This window comes from Leopardus geoffroyi, chromosome E2 (assembly GCF_018350155.1).
Source record: "Leopardus geoffroyi isolate Oge1 chromosome E2, O.geoffroyi_Oge1_pat1.0, whole genome shotgun sequence".
In the NCBI taxonomy this organism is placed as follows: Eukaryota; Metazoa; Chordata; class Mammalia; order Carnivora; family Felidae; genus Leopardus; species Leopardus geoffroyi.
This window is the reverse complement of record NC_059335.1, coordinates 36,906,802-36,927,588: the sequence shown is the minus strand read 5'-3', so window position 1 is coordinate 36,927,588 and position 20,787 is coordinate 36,906,802. Positions and strand designations below refer to the sequence as shown.

Here is a 20,787-nt window from a genome sequence, read left to right as displayed (position 1 = left end):
TGTCCAGGTGTGTAGCCCCCCAGAATTCCTTTCCCTAACTGTCCCAAGCTTGCTTTGAGATGCCTTTACACACCTTCCCTAAGTCTGCCCTTCTGAGAATGGATTACATCACCAGAGTATGCAGCGCTCACCCAGAGGGACAGCAAAGCGCAGTTATTTGTGGAAGTTATGATAAGTGCTCGGAAAGGCAGGCTGGGAGTTCACACATATTCACGTGAGCTTCTTGTGGTGAAGCCTGAGTTGGGATGGGAAAGGGAGCCAATCATGGTCTGTGTCCTTGGGAGTGGCTTTCCCCATACCACCCTGTCCCAGTCCATGCAGTCTGGAATTTCTAAGTTCCTACTTAGTCTTCCAGGTCATTGTAAAGATACAGTGCCCATATGCATTTAATTATCTGGGAGCCTGCTTTATACCTTTTATATATTTAGACATGTGTTATATGGCCCTCCATGTATACTATTGCACTGGCCTCCACAGATGTTATTTTTTGTGTAAGGAAGTAAGAGATGGGAGAAAACGGTTCAAGATGAACAAAAGAACCAGAAGAATCATCAGAGCACTAACAAGACACAACGACTATCCAATTCATGGTAATACTCTACTGTGCCTCCCAGATCTGACCTCACAGAGGGAGAAATTACTATCTCAGTTACTTGGAGTAGCCTGGTCTGGGGACTGCTTAAGGCTAATGACAGCTGCCTTACCCAAAAACAGACCCTCACCCCAATCTACAACACTTCAAAAGGGCTCTTTGAGGTCTGGAGCTCTCCCTGGGATTGGCAGACACCTTCTCATGACTGCTTTCCAGCCCACCTTCCTCCTCTCCCCAGTCCAGTTTCCTTGCCTTTACCCTCTGGTGCAGAGCCCGAGATAACTTCTAATAATCTTCCTTCATGTTAACCTCTGTCTCAACATTGGCTTTCCTGTAAACCCACCAGCCAGAATGCTTACAATTACCATTTTACTATTAGGTTCTTTCTGAGCATTTTCTGTAAATTGTTTCCTTTAATTCTCACAACTTTCTGATGAAGTGATTGGTCTTATGAATCCTCATTTCTGAAATGGTGAAACCTAAATGTCCTCAGTGCATATGGCTGAGTAACTGAAGGTCATACTATGAGAGGGGGGAGCAGAAGCTTCCACTCTTAGCTGGCTTTTGGACTTTTCCCTAGCTATGATAAGCACTCTTTAGGTTTTGAAATTATATTTTCATTCACGATTCATTTATTTAGCTTTTGTGTGTGTGTGGGTGGGGGGGGGGGTCGGTTGGTAATCTGGATCCATTCAAGATTGTAGCTTGAAAAGGTCCATATAGCTGTCATTTCCATAATATATTTGCAACACAAAAGGACAGAATGTTGATGACATCCAGAAGAAAACGGAAATGAAGCTACAGGGTGTTTTAAACATTAATGTAGTGGGCCAGATCCTGTTCTGAGTTATATAATGCAAGAGTCCTTGTTACTCACAAGCTGCTGGCTGATGGAAGGTTGGCAGTAAGCAGGCAGCTGAATAAAACAGAGACACATGCCTCACAACAGCCTGTTCTCAGGCTGACATCATTCCTAAATGAACTATATATTTTTTTAGCTTCCTAATGATCTATTTAGCTAGTAACTGTTACATCTCTCTCTCTCTCTCTCTCTCTCTCTTTTTTTTTTTTTTTTTTTGTGGGGAGGGGAAGAGGAGTGGGGGAATGTTCAGGTGATAATTTACGGAAGTTTCCAATGAGATGCAGTATTTGGGATCTGTTTCCATGAATTAGTGGAGGTAAGAGTTGAGTTTTTTTTTAATTATTTATTTATTTATTTTTAGCAGCTCCTGTGCTAATTGTGACTTCTTAAAAAAAATTTTTTAACGTTTATTTATTATTTAGACACAGAGAGACACAGAGCGTGAGCAGGGGAGGGGCAGAGAGGGGAGACACAGAATTCAAAGTAGGCTCCAGGCTCTGAGCTGTCAGCACAGAGCCCAACATGGGCTCGAACTCACAAACTGTGAGTTCATGACCTGAGCCGAAGTTGGTCACCCAGCCAACTGAGCCACCCAGGCGCCCCACAAATTCTGACTTCTAATGCTTGCCTCTGGGCTCTAGCTTAAGATATCCCCTCTCTCTCTGGAAGCATCTTTAATCTCACCCTGATAATTCCAACTGTTTCTTCCTAAAAAGTGGTGATGTTAAGCTAATTCTTGAAGGCATGTTCTACCGCATCCTGTTAGATTAAGCATCCTCCCTTGGTATACGTTGTACTCTTCCCATTACACAAGTTACTGGAATAAAAGTGCTGTTAAATTTCTCAGAGCCGCACCTCCTCATCTATAAAATGGGATCACACACTCCTATCCTAAAGGGTACTTGTAATTACTTTAATTATTTTCTGTAGATTCCTGCCCAGAGTAGATTCTTGTGAAATTTTAACTCTTTTCCTTCTGCACACGCACCAAGTACTTATTTACAGACATGGTAAGGATGGGCTGGAAAGAAGGATGGGCTGGAAATCAATCTCTTCTCCTGTTTCACCTGGGGAATGGCTAATAACTGATCTTGTGTTGGCAAATGCCTGAATCCCATCCCTACATCCCCATTTCTTTACAGACAAAAGAGCATTCTAAGGGATACTACCTGGTTAATAATAGCTTTTTTTTTCTGATAAGGAGTTAATAAAGGCATAGCAAATGCTCTTTTCAATGAGGAAGTCTGAGTTCTTACTGCCTTAAGGAATGGTGGAGGGGGTAGGGGGTAGTGGTGGACGGGTTGGGAAGAGAGGGGAAGGGAGAGGAGAGGGGAGAAGAGCAGAGGGGAGAGAGAGCAGAGGAAAGGTATTAAAAACGAAGAATAAAGGAATACAGTTTCATCCAACCAGGTCCTTCTCTTCCAAGAAAGGAGACTGGTCAGGCTGCTTCAACTGCCTCCTCCCTCCTGGCTTCTGAGAAATCCTCACAGGTTCAAGACGTGCTATTGAGTATTCATTAGAGTCTAACACTTTGTCTTAAACCTACTGGCCTTGCAGAGAGGGCTCACTCTGCAATCTGATGCAGTTGTAAGTGTGCTGGAAAACAATAGCTTTAGACACCAGGGAAAATGATATGCCATTCAACAAAAGCCCCCTGTCATCTGCTTTATGATTGGAAATGAGGTGGGGAGCAGTTTCCCAAATACTGTATATTACTGAGCAGATGTATAAGAATCAAAGGGAAAATGGTTGCCAGGGAGACAAGACACTCATGCCAACTCTGTGGCAGACTAATCATAAAATGTCTCCAGGGGGCATTTTATAGCCACAAGCACAGACAGGAACACAGCCAAGCCAGGGATCCAGATGTTGCCCTTGGAACTGGGCACCCATTTCAGGGGCTGGCATCTGCCTTCTGCCAAACAGAATGTGTGTGGCCACATCTGCTCACTGCAGAAAGTTAACACACACTAAAAACAGAGGAAAGGTTGCCATAAAATAATGATTTGGCACGATGCATGGGGAAGACATTAAATATTAGATAACTCTTCTGTTAACCCTAAGCACATTTGCACAGCTCTTTCCTAACTCACAGCTCACCCATATCCTCTCTCAGCAATTTCCATTCTGTTCACCCGAGAACAATCTTGTTTGCAAATAATACCTGAATAATTTACAATCTACCTAAGTGCATATGACAGCAAAGGAGAAAGAAAGTTGGAATGGACTTGTTTCTCCAATTAGTCCAATAAAATACAGCTTTTACTTTACAGCTCTTAAAGAAGACATGATATACATTTGTATCTGAGGCTCTGCTGGTAAATTACTATCTCCGATAAAAAGAGTAGATGACAACAAGGTATTTTCAAAGTGTTTATGTTCACTTTCATCGAGTCTCACTTAGAATGATGGGATTTTTGAGCAGTAAGCTACGGTATTTTAACATCTCAAGAACTTTTTTTATGACCAGAGAAAAGTTCGATGAGGCATAATTTCAACGAGTGCCGTATCTGATTCTGTATATATGTCAAGCATTTTCCAGTTTACACGTCTTTTTTCCTTATTTTGTCTGTGATTCCTAACCTATCTTTAGCGATAGTTGTTTAGAACAGATGTTATTAATCTTTTTTTTTTTTAAATTGAGGACACTGAGGCCAGAGAAGTTTGACAATTTATTGCAGTAGTGAGAGATTTATGATGAGTTACTACATGTAAATTGTTGATGGCAAATTCTTTGTTCTCTGTCTTAAAAAGACTATCCTTAGAGGTACTTGGGTGGGGTGGCTCAGTAGGTTAAGCTTCTGACTCTTGGTTTCAGCTCAGGTCAGGGTCTTGCGGCCTCATGGGTTCAAGCCCCAAGTTGGGCCCTACACTGACAGCATAGAGCCTGCTTGAGATTCTCTCCCTCCCCCTCTCTCTCTGCCCCTCCTCCTTTCTCTCTCTCTCTCAAAATAAATAAACCTAAGGAAAAAAAAAAAAAAAAAGACTGTCCTTAGGTTTTGAGGGAAAAACAATCAGAACTTCTTACCCAGACACGAATGGCAAAATTTTAGTTGGTTGGATTGAATTAGACCCTTCTTACCTGAATTAGTTTCCAGTTGCTGTGTAACGAATTACCAACCATTTAGCAGCTTAAAACAACACCATTTATTATCTCACAGTTCCCGTGGGTCACAAGTTTGGGCACAGCACGGCCAAGCTGGGTTCCCCACGTGGAGCCTCACAAGGCAGAAAGCAGACAGGCAGCTATCTGTTCCAGAGTCTCTGAGCATGAACCCCCTTCCAACCTCATTCATGTTGCTGCGGAATCCAGCTCATCGAAGGTGCCAGCCAGTTTGGAGGTCTCCATTTCCTTTCTGGCTGCCAACTAGGGGCCATGCTCACCTCTTCAAAGTCGACAGAGTCTTTCTCATGTGCCCCCTCCACGTTCAAAGTAGTAGCCGGTCACACCCCTCTTACGCTTCAAATGTCTTTGACTCCTCTTTTCCCTCTAGAGCCTGCCATTTAAAGGTCGTATGAGATTAGATCAGGCTCCACTGGATGACCTCCATATCGTAGGGTCAACTGACTTGAGACTTTAATTACAACAGCAAACTCCTTTCCCTTTGGCTGGGGAGGGGCTTCATTAAAATTCTGCTAACACACTACTCAAAATGTGGTCTTCCGACAAGCAGTATCAACATCACCTGGGAGCTTGTTAGAAATGCAGAATCTCAGGCCTTACCTCAGAAATAGTGAAGCAGAAATTTATTAAGATCACCAGGAGATTCATACGCACATTAATAAGAAGCACTTACTTAGACTTAAGTTAATTAGGTTTTTTTTTTTCATTTGTTTCTCTTTTTGTAGCAGACACTAACTTGGCAGAAACAAGAAGTAGACCATTCAATTCTTTATTCCATCTTATGAGTGTTTCTTCTCTCCAATTCTGACATGGAGAAAGGGGGTCAGTTGAGGCCAAAGGCAACTTTATGGATCATGGCCTGAGAGTGTAAACAGAGCTGTGTCTTGCTGAGCTGTGGAAGGAAAGGGATTTTCAGAGCATTTGCAATGGAGTTTTTGATGGTTTATTACTTCTTAGCCGTTAGCATTCTTAGTGGCACTTCTTTGCTGCTGAGAGTGGACGATCTTGAGAATATTATGGAATCTTTTAGTGTTTGTTTATGGTGCATGGCTGAAATGTTTGAAACTAAGTGAAACAGATCCCTCTGCAGAGCAGGGATAATAGTTAGAAGACAAAAATCAATTTTGTTTTAGATGGAGGGAATTACGCACCATCCGACTGTTACAATATGCTGCATTATTTAGAATGTATCTCATCAGGGCCAGCTTTCCATGAGTGCATATTGATTTCATGTCCACTTAGCTATAGACGGGCATGAGACCATAAGGAAATCCAAGTGCTATTGGTCAAGGGTTTTAAACTATATGCTCAGCTGCCCAGTGCTAATCAACCTTACCAGGAGTGTGTTGAAACTACTAACTATACCCCTACTTGGTGTCAGCATGCCCATGATGTGGCAACTCCTGAATATAATGTAGGATAATGTAAAATGGATATAATGAAAGAATGGTGAGATCAAAGTTCTACTGGGACTATTAGAGCTAATGAAAAAGTGAATAGCTGCTGAGAAAAAAAGAGAGAGAGAGAGAGTTCAGATCAAGAAGTGTTTGAATTTAGGATATACATGTGCTTAGGGTAGAGGGGTAGAGGGAGGCATTGAATGCAGGAAGAAGCCCCAAGACCATTTTAACAATTTAGAGCCAGAAATACCCACGATACATTTTGAAGAAGGGATATGACTCTCATAATATATGCTATGAATGTTTCTTTATTACTTTATATTAAAATTGCACCATTATCCTTGGTATATGGTAGATACATCAGGATTTTTTTCATGCTTTATATGAAGCATAATGGGAATTTCTTCTTTGATATCTGATTTTCTCCCTAATGGTAATGTGTCCAAAACTGAAATAGGAATGCCTCTCTAATATTAATGGTACTAATATTAGTGGGCGAATATTGTTGCATTTAACAAGCATGTACTAAATGACAGACATGTCTCTGCCAGATAACATGCAAGATACAATGAATACAAAAATGAATATGTCTTTTCTTCAAGAAGCTAGCTGTCTACAGATATAGACAGGCATGCAGAAAACTAGAAGGTAATTTGATACGAGTACTAAGAGGCATATGAAAATTGTTATGTGACCACAAAGAGGTAATGGCCAGATATAGGAGACTAGATAGAGAGAGCAAGTCTTCAGAGAGATGAGGACATTTTGATGTGTCATTTTTTTAAGTTTATTTATTTGAGAGAGAGAGAGAGAGAGAGAGAGTGTGTGTGTGTGTGTGTATGTGTGTGCACAAGCGGGGTAGGGGCAGAGAGAGAGACACAGAATCCAAGCACACCCCAGGCTCTGAGCTGCCAGCACAGAGCCCGATGTGGGCTTGAACCCATGAATGATGAGATCATGACCTGAGCCGAAGTAGGATGCTTAACCGACTGGACCACCCAGGCTACCCACCCCCAATTTTTGTTTTAAGTTTATTTATTTTTGAGAGAGTGATGTGTCTTAAAGGATAACAAAAACTCATCCAACAGGGCAGAAGAGGGATTCTGCAAAGTAAAATGAGTAGGTTATTGAGAAAAAAAAAAAAGACATTTAAAAAGTGTATTGGATACACCTCGGTGGCTCAGTTGGTTAAGAGTCTGACTCTTGATTTAGGCTCAGGTCATGGTCTCATGGTTCATCAGTTTGAGCCCCGCATCAGGCTCTGTGCTGACAGTGTGAAGCCTGATTAGGATTCTCTCTCTCTTTCTCTCTCTCTCTCTCGGCCCCTCCCCCACTCATATGCACACACGTGCGTGCTCTCTCAAAATAAATAAATACACTTAAAAAATAAGTGTATTGGTGTAGAGGAGTTGTAGCAACTCTATAGGTCAGTTTTATGTGACACTATGGACATACCTGTTTATAAGGAAGATCAGGAAAAATAAAATAAAATAAAATAAAATAAAATAAAATAAAATAAAATAAAATAAAATAAAATAAAATAAAATAAAATAAAATAAAACATTATAATGTCTGAGAGATTATTTTATAAATTCTAATATTGTGTAAATACTCTGCTCATTGTCTCAGGATTGTCCTCGCATCCTGCTGGGATGTAGCAGGCAGTGCTACATTTTACAGATGCAAAAGAAGGTAAAATGACTTGCTCAGGCTTTTTGAGGAAGGAAATGTTAGAAACTCTAAGACTACCATTTCTACTATAATCAATGACCTCCCACAAAATAAAATTCTTCATTCCATGTTTTTGTGCTTATTGTTTTCTGGTTAATTCTCAACCTTTCAAACCCGGATGCAAGAATTAATAAACGTGGAGCACTGAGCCCAGCGTGTGCTCCCAGAAGTCAAATGATCGATGTAAAGTCCCTTTTCTTCTTCCAACGAGCTACATTAGCACCACTTGTCAAATAAATGCTCTACTTGTTAAGCTATGATACCATCAACACCTGTACTCTATGCTTAGCCCACTGACCAACTTCTTTCAAGCTGGATCTCCAAATCAATCATCCTTAATAAATGTCTTCACCAGCCTTTTGTTCTAAAATCTATGTGGGCTTATTAATAACTTATGTCTATGAGAACATAACATGTAGCAACCTCTGGGCAGACCGTTTTGCATATATTATCTTGATTAATATTAAAAACGATACGAGGTGTTATCATCCCTCCCTTTAGGAAAGGAGTAAAAGCCAAGAGCAACGAGGTTAAATCTATTTACACAATGTAAAGAGGCAGGGTCCTGATTCATAGCAGTCTGTTTACAGTACACATGCTCTTAACCCCTAAGCTTATGCTGCCTCCTGCAGCAAGCCGATGACCAAAAAGGTAGAAATAAATATTTATTGGATATGCAGAGCAGATAAAACACAGGTGAGGAGCAATCAACTTTGTCTTTCTGATTTTGGATCTGGACCAGGAAAGACAGAAGTATATCCACTGAAAATGAAACTTTTTTGCATTTTGGAAAAACTGCAGATCAGTTGCTGGATAAAACAATTTTCTTTTTCTCTCTTTCTTTTTTCTGTTCCTTCCTTTCTCCCTTCCATCTGCCTATCCTTCATTCCTTCCTTTTAATTTAAAATTAGAAGCTCAGAATCAATTACTTTGCTTTCCTTGGCTGGAGTCATTTTAGAGAACAGGCATCATCATCGCCATCAGCAGCAGCAAATATGATCATTAGGCTTTAAATTGCCCTTACGTTTTTGGTCGTTTCCCAGTGCAGTCAGATTTAAGCCTGGTTATTACGTTACAAAATGGAATGTGTGGAGTTTGCTCAAGTTCAGCTCCGGAGTTTACATCAGAGTGCTGTGATTATACAGTATTTGGACTGAAGCTAAAATTGACATTTTCTTAGCATATATAAAGATTAGATTAAACTATTTCCCAAAATAAACAAAGACTAAGAAAATCCCAATCAGCTTAAAGGTCTGAGAATAGACCTTTGACGTCACATGCAAAACTTATTATACATGCAGCAGCTCCAATGTCTAACATATAGCCACAGGAAATGCTGCCTAATGATAGAATTTGATGCTCAGATCTATCAGCCCGAAATGGAAATGTTCGTAGCCGGTATATACTCAGCAATATGAACCTGAGAGTTGGTGAAGGAAGATAGAAGGAAGTGACTTCTTGTTGTAGCAATCATCGGATCCTGTTTTGCTATTTTATACCTCTCTCAATTTTGATCTTAAATGTAGACTTAAAATTCTATCAATTATAATTTCTCTTACATAACAGCACAATGTGGTGTAGTGGTTCTCATGCCTGTTAAAATGCAGATTCCTGGGTCCCCCTCTCCAGAGATTCTATAGTCCTGGAGATCGGGCCGGGCAGGGATGTCCCATGATTGACACCCTCTAAATATGTGCAAATGCATTCCTAGCCAGGACTCTAGGCCCACCAGTGAGTCTGCTACAGCTGATCCATGAACAACATTTTGAGAAACCTATATGGGGAAAGAACAATGGCTTTGCAGTTTAAATGACTTGGGTTTGAATCCCAGATTCTGCCCATCAAGGACTCCAGGAATTGGAGAAAGTCTCTTACTCCCTGGCAGCCTCGAGTTCTTCATAATAGAGATAAGAATATTTATCTGCCAGGATTGTTTTAAGGATGAAAGTGAGTGCATGTTCATCAGCTTGTTTTGCGTTTACACATGGTAAATGCTCAGCATAATAATTTATTTAAAATGTTAGGTTAAAAAAGTAAAGCAGATGAGGATGGTGACAAAAATAGCCAAGTTCTACAGTGAACAGTAACATACTCTAGGAAAAAAGAATGCATCCAGGGCACCTGGGTGGCTCAGTCGGTTGAGCGCCCGACTTCCGCTCAGGTCATGATCTCACACTCCGTGAGTTCGAGCCCCGTGTCAGGCTGTCCTGACAGCTCAGAGCCTGGAGCCTGCTTCGGATTCTGTGTCTCCCTCTCTCTCTGCCCCTCCCCCGCTCACGCTCTGTCTCTGTCTCTCAAAAATAAATAAATATTAAAGAGAAAAAAAGAATGCATCCCATCTCTACCAACAATATTCCCAGCCCAAACACATATACATGCACAGAAACACACTCATAAACTATGTTTTAACCTCAAACAGACCATGGATTCCTCACTCTGTTAGAAATAAAGAGACCTCTCTAACAAGTTCAAATTCCATGAACATCTACATAATATTAGTTAAAACTTAGTGTTCGTTGACTGCGAAATCTTAACATGCTTGTGGATTGCTGGATCCCTCTTATAATGCAATATCACCTCTACATGATCTACTCGCACACATCCTACTCCTGATAAAGGGGTCTATGACTCAGGCTGTGAATCTGTAACCTAAGCTACACCTTAAAAAAAAAAAAAAGAAATTAAATACCGGTTTTGAAGAAAGAAGTTCAAGACTATGCTTCCACTTTATGATTTTTAAAATGAGTTAATTACCATTGACTAATTCATGTAATGGATTTCAATTTAATACAACAAATATTAAAAGCTGCCTACTAGCCAACATCAATGCTAGTGGCCTGTATGTGCCAAAGGGAATAAAAAAACATGGTCCCCATTATATTTGAAATCTGACTAGAAAGGGATACTACATTAAGCATATTTTAACATATATATTGCAAAAAAAAATAATAAAGGAAACCTCATTTAAAATGGAGTTGAGGAGCCCTAAAGGAGGAGCTCTCAGGCGCCATCACTGACAGCAAGAAGCATAGCTCACATTCCCCCACAGAAGGAAGCATACTTGACACACCTCAGCGGGAGGAAGAAAGGATTTCACCAACTGAACTGGCAACAGACTAGCCAGTAAGAAATCAGCAAAACAGCCCCATGCAGCTTCCTCCTTTCTCCTATAGAAGCAAGTCCCTCTCTTCACTCTTCTGGACTTGCCTATGGTTCATCACACTTTGTTCACCCTGAATTTCAATTCCTCTGCAATTCCCACATAAACTCAATTTGCTGGTAAAATAACAGCTCTTTTGTTTTTAATGTCAGCATTACATAATCAAATATATTCTCCACCATTGGGGCAAGTTAATGTAGGATTTCAGGAGTGTATAAAACAAGAAGACTATGCATACTTTGGGAATGCTGAAAGCAGGACCTTTTATAAAGTGAGAAGATGAAGAAGATCTAGGGATCCCCTAAGTTTTGTGTTTTGGAAAGTAGATTTCATGGTAAACACTGAAATCTCTTCTTGTCATGAGTCAATGACAAAGAATATGCCATGCAAATATTTCTGGTTTTGTTTGTAATCTCAGATTTACAATCCTAACTTTATAAGCAAGGTAGAGGACAGGAAAAAAAGAATGCTTATTTCTCGCATTTTTTTCCCAAAAAAATCAAACACAAATGAAATGGAGATAGTTTTAAAAGTGAGTTCTCTGCTTAGTAAGAAAATTATATGGGGTGTTATGCAGGCATATACCTATAGTGATGGTGGCCTAAAACCTCATTGCCAAGTTCAATTTAACAAAAGTTATTTAATAACATGAATGACATGCCCTAATAGGGGGAAATCAGAAAACTCTTAAAAACAAAGTAGTCTAATATATGAACTCTTTCCTTCCCATTCAACCTAAGACCTTTGCTGGCTTGATGTTGCTGCATATCAATGACAAATTTCTGGCATTGAGACTGGAGAGTATAATGTACCCTGTTCTGTTTTGCTGTTTGTCAACTGAAGGTCTCATTTTTGAGCTTGAGTATACATACCAAGTCTTAATTCATTGCAAGTATCTACAGAGCTCCAAGCTCCTATAGAGGAATACAAGTTTTATCACAATGCAAACCAACTCCCAAATGCCTATTACGCCCCTTGGACCTTTGTTTACCGTCCATGCACATGTAAGCAAGCACACACAAACACATTGCCACTATATCATCATTTGCAGCTTTCCAAATATGCCATGACCTTCCACGTTTCTGAGGCTTGGGATATGCACTTTCTTGTGCCTGGAATGCCATTTCCCAACCTTTACTGGCTCAAAGAACTCAGATTCAGATTCAAAATTTAGCTCAGGTCTTCACTTCTTTAGGAACTGTCCCTTAACACCTTTCTCCATGACAAATCTGTACTCAAGTATATGTTTCTGTTGCTCCATTGAACTATATCTTGTCTACTCATGTCTGGTGTTACGGGTATGCGACCAGTCCCTTCACCTTCTCCAGAAGGGTTAATGCTCTCTGTAGTTACTATCTTGAAATATTTATTCATTTCTTTGAATTTGTGCATTGTAAGATGGGTTAATGGGACATGTGCCTGGGTCTTGGAACCTGGTTCACCAGCGGTTCCACCTCCCATAGCCTCCCAGGAACAGATACTCAGCTGTCCATTCCCTTACCTCTGGGATCCCAGCCCAGCCTCCCCTTCCCACCCTGCCTCCCCATTGCTGCCTCCATTCACCTCCTCTAGGTGAAGGAAAGGCTTGGTGCACATACCCATAGTCTCTTGGGGAGGGTCTTGGTGGCAGCCCTCCCACAGTGACCTGCCAGGACCCCAGATTATCTGGCAGGTGTCTGGCCATAGGGAGGCTGCTTCTTGGTGGCAGTATGATTTGGTAATCTCTATCTAGGTACCTAGCACTTTCAGGCACCGGGTTTAAAGATCCTTGGGGAGTTTGCCCATCTTCCATGGTGAGGTGATTGGCTCATGAGAACGGGGAGATGCCTAGCTCAAATTCGCACACCATCTCTGGCTAGGACACTGACAATAAGTTCTGATGTGCTGATAAGAGGGGCAACGTACCTGTGAGAGTCCTCGTTTGTTCCCTAAGTATCCCCCTGCTCTGCATCACCAGAACATCCTATCTGGTACTCTCCTCCTTTCCTCCTTCCAAACTTTGGGAGGCTGGCTTGTGTTCCTCTCTTCTGGGAAGCTCAAGGCACCCCTGAAGGATGAACCATGTATTAAGACTAGGTAATTTCAGCAATTCTGCATAAAGGTTACATGCTCTGATATTTGAATTTAAAACTGTCACTGCACAATATAAAGACGAATGGTAAAATGCATGCTAATAACTTAAGATTTTAGTTTCTCTACACTTAGACAAGCATTTGCTAGAGAATTAAAAAACAAACAAAACACCATGACAAGTCAAGAGGAAGAGAACATGGAAAACAGGGAAAATCTTTGTGTGTACCTTTAATCACACTTTTTTCTGCTTTTTGAACAAAGGATCCCATATTTTCATTTTTCAGTGAGTTCCTTAAAGTCCGGGCATGTGTTTTGTCACTTGGTATTCTGTATCTAGCATAATAATATAGCATTTATCAGGGGCTCAAAGAGAATTTTTGAGATAACTTACATTAATTGACTTTGATTTATGTCATATATATGTGTCTGTATATAAATATATATAACAAATACATGCATGTGTGCATATCTGCATAACACCTCAATATCTAAAAAATTTATGCATATATGTTTATATAGTATAAATTAATATAAACATATTTTGTGAATATATAATCATAGATGCAGAAGATAGGTATAAAATATTTAGAAAATACCCTGATTTTCAAACATTTTGGTCTTACAAGGATCATTCTGTATTAAGACAGTACTGGTGCAGTCTCTCAGAATTTAAAAGGTCATTAATCCAAATGCTAATTTAATCAATATTATATTTAAAAAACTATAAAAAGTAAATTAATATCAGGTAAGCAGATTCATTGCACTATAAGCTTTCAGAATGTGCCTACTGTCAGCACATTTCTATGAGAAATGACTCCTATTTATACCAAACAGAACTCACTTATGAAAACTCACTTTCTTCATTGTTTATAGTTTGATTCATTGTGAAAGCTAAGATAAATATGAATACTCTTACCATTTTTGGTTTGTCTACTTTCCAAGTGCTTATCATTTTTTTAACACCTGTGGCTAAATGTAGACAAAACAGAATTTGGTATAAGCAGATGTCTTTTAATATGAATTTTTCCAGAACATTAGGCTCTAAGTGGCTTATTTTTTCTGCAAGCAACACTTTCATTTATTTAAAAAGTAGGAAGTAGGTTTAATGGTGCATGCGTATAGACACACAAACTAACACAAGTAGACACACATGCACATGGTAACTATATACACAGACACACACACAAATTCACATATACACAAAGGCACATATGTGCACAGAGGCACACATATGTCTGCACAGGCACACAGATACATATGGATTAAAAAATACACACATAAAGACATGCACACATAGCACACACGTTGTATGTGTGATACATACATACAGATACACATAGACCTGTGTATATAGAGACAAGCTCACACATGCAGACACGTGTACACAGATATACACCTATGTGCATGTAAACAGCTTGTGTACACAAATTCATGCCTATATCAATACATAGGAACATACATACTCATGGATACACAATGAAACTCATGCACGCAGACACACAGAGGCTTATACATACATATATACCCACGCATTCAAAAATCTTCTGCCATTTGCCTTTGGAATTGAACAGAATTTTTTGGAAAGAAAGGAGAAAAGCTGGACAGGCTGCTTCATCAAAAGAGAAGGATATAAGGAAAAAAAAGCAGGAAATAAAGACATAATGAAATAATTACCTATACTGATACTACCCTTTCCTCTCTGCTAAGTAAGTAACTTTAATTAAGCATTCAATAGATGCTTCCTGAGCACCTATATGACAGGTCACGTCTAAAAACCATAGGTCACATGAAGCATATATCATATTGACACAGATTAACATATGAGTCCTTGCTTCATTTTCTTAATACATTTTAAATTTATTGCAGAATTGTGGGAGTACCATGACATGTCTGTAGGGTTACAAAATTTGCCACCCCAAAATGTGTCTCTTTGGCATGTGGATTATTTTAGGCTGATTCTTTTTGAGAAACAGAAGGCTCAGAAAGACTCTTTGCCCTTTCTCCTAAATGTCTAAAAGAGTATAGGTAGAGGATCTGCTTCAGGAAGAGAGCTATCACCACAGGTAACTACATTGTAATATGAAATGTGGGTGGTAGACAAGGAGGCATTTAGCAAAATCTGTTCGTTAAAATTCCTCTCCATGTCCCATGGTTTCTGTGTGATCCAGTGAACACTTGTTTACCAAATATTTACTCTTTTTCATCTTCCTGTGAATTGTCTTCTTTCCTTTAAAGTCCCAGACCCCTACCCACTTCTTTTTAGCTCAGGACAGCTTATAAGCTTCAACTGCCTGATTACCTGTGAGTTTCATATTCTTATGGAGCCCCTGCATGTATGTAATTAAATTTGTTTTTCTCCTGTTCATCTCTTCCATATCAATTTAAATTTATAAAAATTTATTAACATTTATTTATTTTTGAAAGGTAGAGACAGAGCATGAGTAGGGGAGGAGCTGAGAGAGAGGGAGACACAGAATACAAAGTAGGCTCCAGAGTCTGAGCTGTCAGCATAGAGCCTGATGTGGGGTGTGAGTGCACGAACCATGAGATCATGACCTGAGCCAAAGTCGGACCTTTAACCAACTAAGCCACCTGGATGCCCCTCTTCCACGTCAATTTAATTATTAGACCAACCAAAAGAATCTTGAAGAGTAGAGTAAAAATTTTGTCCTCCCCAACATGTCCTTAAAGTTCAGAGGAGGTAATAATGTTAAAGAAGACAATATATGACCCATAGCCCTTCTTTCTCCATGTCAGTTTTTGTGGGGTTTTGTGTGTGTGTGTGTGTGTGTGTGTGTGTGTGTGTGCACACACAAATCAAAGTACAAACACATTATCTTGAGAAACTGCAAAATACCTCCCTGTCTGTCTTCTCCCTGTATTCCCTTCTATCATTGCCATATGAATAAATTTGTGGCATTGTTTTGTGTGGGCATCTGTATTTGTGTGTTTCTTTTTGTTTTATTGTGTTTTGTTTTTCAGATGCAATATTCAAAAGGAGAAATTTAATATAATTGGTAGATATATAGAGATGTCAAAGTCACAATGGAGCATTAAACACAAGTATGTAGATCACTACAGGACTCTAATGAAGAGAATGAATTAAAAAGCAAGGGCACCTTGGTGACTCAGTCGGCCAACTCTTAATTTTAAGTGGCCAACTCTAAATTTTAGCTCAGGTCATGATCTCACAGTTTGTGATTTCAAGCCCTACATTGGGCTCTGCGCTGACAATCAGGAGCCTGCTTGGGATTCTCTCCGTCTCCCTTGCTTTCTGCCCTTCCCCCACTCTCTCTCATTCTCACTCTCAAAATAAACTTTAAAAAGTAGTAAAAAGCACAGCAGAGTTTATTGCCATCTTTTAGGTCTTCCTTCTACTTCTGCTAGAGTATGGGATATGAGTTCACAAAGAGAGAATGGCAGCTAAGTTTTATAGAAGGCTATTACTACAGTCATATGGATTATGGTTTCTGCTACTCAACAGTGTAAACTCCATTCAATTCTCTAACCACCAAACTGCACATACACATAATTCCTCACTTGAACACGGGGACAGCAATTAACTTCTTAGTGGAGTTGCTCTATGACTACATAGATCTGGAAGTATCGTATCAGTTAGGATCAAATAGGATCTTTATTCTGAAACATTTACCAACACTATCTGGTACTTGAAACTCTAAACAAAGTTAAATAAAATTTAATAAAATAAATAATATTTCCCCTACAAACTTTAGTGTTTATAAATTCTTCTAGAATATTCTTTGGTTATCTATTTTTTTTATTTTAGGGTAGAAAACCTAGGAGAAAAGGTACTTCTTTTCCATCTCTTTCCTTACAGGAAGTTTTGCCACTGTATTTGTACATCACACACACATACACATGCACACACAAACACACCTCATTCTACTTTTCATTATCAATAGGATTCTCATTCAACAGAAGCAGAGCAGAATTGGCCACCACAAAATATGCATTTTTTGCAAAATGACTATTTTAGGTTGGTTATTTTTAATAACCAGCAGCAGGCACAGGAAAAAGTCCGAAAACAAAGTAAAAGTTATCCTTTGGTGAGACATATTTACATTTATAAAGGAAATCTCCATTTGTAAGAGGCACCTTGTTTGTATCAGGAAGAGGGAGATGACTAAATCAATGGATGACTAAATCAATGAAACTGTTATCAATGGAGAAGGCAGTGACTTAAATCTGCACAAAAATCATACCTTTGGTTACTGTGCTTTGTCTAAAAATCTCCCAGAACTGGCTTCCCGGTCTGGCCCAGCATCATCTTCTTCTGTCTTTAGGTAGAGAGGATATTTAAGGTGATGGCTTGGACCACTGTGGGGAGTTACACAGTTTTCTTGGGTCTCTTCCATGTACGCAGGATGTATACTTGTTACTAAACTTCAGTTTGTTGTTTTCATGTTGATCCATCTTTTATTACAGGGAAGTCTCAGCCAAGAACCTGGAAGGGTAAAAGGGAAAATTATTCCCCCCCCATACAACTGATATTAATTAAGTGTTGACAAAGTGCCAGACGCTTACCTTCTGAGGTTTTTCCAACGATTAAATGAGAAAACATATATGCATTCTCATGCTGATCTAAAAGGTGAAAAACTGAAGTGCAGAGAAATCATGTTGTGGTATCTCCCTTTTACCTATTCAGGCTAATCTACTTTCATCATAATTCATCCCCAATCCTGTTTCTTGCCTCAGCTCCCCCCCACACATGCTCACATACCATATCCACCTGCCCTTCTGACCTACTTGTGTAGTCTCCTGAGAGATCATGAGAAATTGTAAGTGGCTCTTTGTTCTGTCTTAAGTTTCCTGCAGCCTGAAAATCCTCCACTAATTAAGTCTTCATGCCTCAGCTGAAATGCCTGAAAAGGTTCCACTTCTGTGAAGGTCTCTCTGACTGACATAGGCAAGTTTTAGTTCTCCATTTCCCTATGCTATTCTTCCCTGTCAAAGTTCTCTTCTTATAGAAGTTTTTGTAACTATTATTGTCCTCCTTAGTAGACCAAACCTCTTAAAATCAAGGACATATCATGATATGTAATCAACGCATATTATAAATGAATAAACGATATGCCCAGGGTCACAGTAGTATAAGTCAAGCTTGCATCTTTTTGCAGTGTTTTGTTGTTGTTGTTTTAATAACCATATCACAGTGACCTTGATATAGCATTCTTATATTGACTTCTTCCTTTTCAACTGTTGTTTTCTCTCCACTAAAAGGGACCTGCTGTTAGGAGAAGAAAGAGCCCCTGGTCTCATAATAATTCTTCACATGCTGGAGGAGCTTGTGATAAGGTCCTGGATCACATGTAATGTTGTTGACCTTTACTGACTCTATTCTGAACACCCACAGGAATTGTCTATAAAATTAGAGCAACTCAGAATAGAATTCTGTTCATTTAGTTCCAACGTACATTTTGAGAGGTTAGTAGTAGTAGTATTTAATTTGTCATTTTCTTGCTTTCCTTCTAAATAACGATTGCTTACCTGTGTTAGTGCATAAATAAATAGAGTCATTAAAGGGTAAAATGACATCTCCTTCTGCTTCTTGCCTAAGCGCTAATAAATCCTACACTACAGCTTTAAATTTATTCTTTTGTTTTGATATTATTAGGAGACATAAATTGGGATCATTGATAAGCTCACAATTATTCTTTATTCAGTGTTCATATCTTGATAACTATATATTTGGGTAAATCAGGTTACACCTGACCAGGGTATAAACTTATGACCCATGATGGGTCAATGACTCGTCCTAGCTACAAAAATTGGTCAAACTATTGCCATGAAACTAGTCAGAGGAGTCATGCCCCATTCTCCTTGGGTAGAAAAGGCTCTCTACAGTAGCGCAAAATCCTCCTCTCTCTACATTTGCATTGGATAGAGACTGAACATAAAAATTGGGAAAGAGTGTGAGGAGAAAAGAGAGAAAGAAATAAGAGAATGACAAAGTTGTTATTTTGGCATGCCTAATGTCCCATCCCCACCCTTTCTTAGGTAATGCTGAAATAAACAACACAATCCCCCGTTCTGGTCATAGTGGCAGAAACCAAACTCCATCTAGCACTTTACTATGCAGAGCATGGTCTTTGGACCAGGAACACTGACATCATGGGGAGGTCTCTCTGGAAGAGCTTCTGCTCTGTCTCCACTTAGAATGGGCTAAACCAAAACCTGCATTGAAAAGAAAATCCCTAGGTGTTTTATATGCTCGAGAAAGATCAGAAGCAAGGACACAGCTGCATTGGTTCCCTACTCTCTGCGTTACATTCACACTGGCCTTTTCTTCAGACTTCCACAACCAGTTCCAACCACAGGTCTTTTGCGTATACTATTTTCCCTGCCTTGAAAACTCTTTTCTGTTCCTTTTCATCTGGCTAACTCATCGTTAAACTTTACATCTCAATTTAAGTGTCATTTTGCACAGGCCTCTTTCTGAGCACATGAAGGTCCCTATTATATGTGTTCATGCTATAGGAACCTTTCAAGTACATGTAATGCGTATTAAACTTCATGATTGTGGGGGGGGGCAGCGGAGGGAGAATACGCAATTTGGCATATTGATTTTTTTTGAATTAAAGTTACTTAAGAAACAGGCAGTGCAAGAAACACACTGACCCTCCTTTGACCCTTGAAAGCAGAAAATAAATCTCCCATGTGAAAAGTACCCTCCCTGTACCAGGAGGAAGAGAGACATCCTTATCACCGGAGAGAGGGAAGGTAAAGGAGCCAGAAGGCTATATAAACAAACCTTTTTACTGCTTCACTTATTTACTCCCCCAACCCCAAACCTTCTGTTTTATCCATTCTTCACAAATGTATTGTTTCTTTGTCTGAAAGCTGCCTGCATTTGTCACTTCTTTGAATTCCCATATTTTTATAAGTCCCATATATACACAATTAGATTTGTTTTTCTCCTGTTAATCTGTCTCAGGACAATTGAATGATTAGACCAGTCAAATAACTTAGAAGGGAAAAATGGGAAAGGTTTCCCCCCTTATAATTCATTGATAATATCGGATTTTTTTTTCTTACCATCATATTATTGGTACATAGATTGCCACATACTACATTTCCAGTATATACTTGTTGAATGAATGAATGAATGTAGAGATGAATGATGGAAACTTTTTTACAGACAAATAAGCTTAAGCCCAGAGAAGTGAGCCGATTAACCTACAGTTCTTTAAAAAGTGGTACAGGTGATTGCCCTTATGCCTCAGAATGATATCTTTGAACTCACCCTAAATCCCCTACAGTTTGTTCACCTAAAGTGAGAAAATTAGAAACAAACAGGTGCCAGATGGAAAATAAAAGTCCCACCTTGAAAATTCATGAACATGAGAGAACTTTTTTGTAAAGTACCTTCTTTTCTTTAATCAGAAAGGGTGTCAAATATCCTGCTGCTGAATGGGTAGCTTGGCTGATTCAAGTATATCCATTATCAAGTGATGACACTTCTGTTTGGACGCCAAGTTCTTTGGCTGCAGAAAAAATAAAATGCAATGGATCAAAGTAAGACCGCAGTGGCTGATCACTTCTGACCAACTGGCAAGTAGGACATCCTCAGCAAGTGGGAACCCAGGTAATCATCTGATATATGTTCCATCTGTGGTAGGCTTCTCAGGTACAGAATGAGTACAATTTATCAAAATAAACTTTATGGCATTTCTATTTGGGGTGTAGTGCAGTCCTTATGATTGGAAGGTTTTCATCAGCAGATCAATGTAGGGAAGGGGTCATGGAAGTTTAAAGCAATCATTATTCTGGCATGCCTTGGCATAAGCGGATGCAAAGGGATGAAGGTCCTTTTTGTTATTTATT

General features: G+C 39.4%; 1 long non-coding RNA gene across 2 annotated transcripts; it reads right to left on the bottom strand.

Moving 5' to 3' along the window:
* Positions 1-4,413: 4,413 nt before the first annotated feature.
* LOC123578415 lies at positions 4,414-20,441 on the bottom strand. Of its 2 annotated transcripts, none has more exons than XR_006702380.1 (3): positions 20,329-20,441; positions 17,166-17,407; positions 4,414-5,470 (listed from the first exon to the last, which is right to left on the bottom strand). It is a non-coding gene; the product is annotated as an uncharacterized LOC123578415 (long non-coding RNA). The 2 variants fall into 2 exon arrangements; XR_006702381.1 differs by lacking the exon at positions 4,414-5,470 and adding an exon at positions 12,561-12,916.
* Between the last annotated feature and the right edge of the window lie 346 nt (positions 20,442-20,787).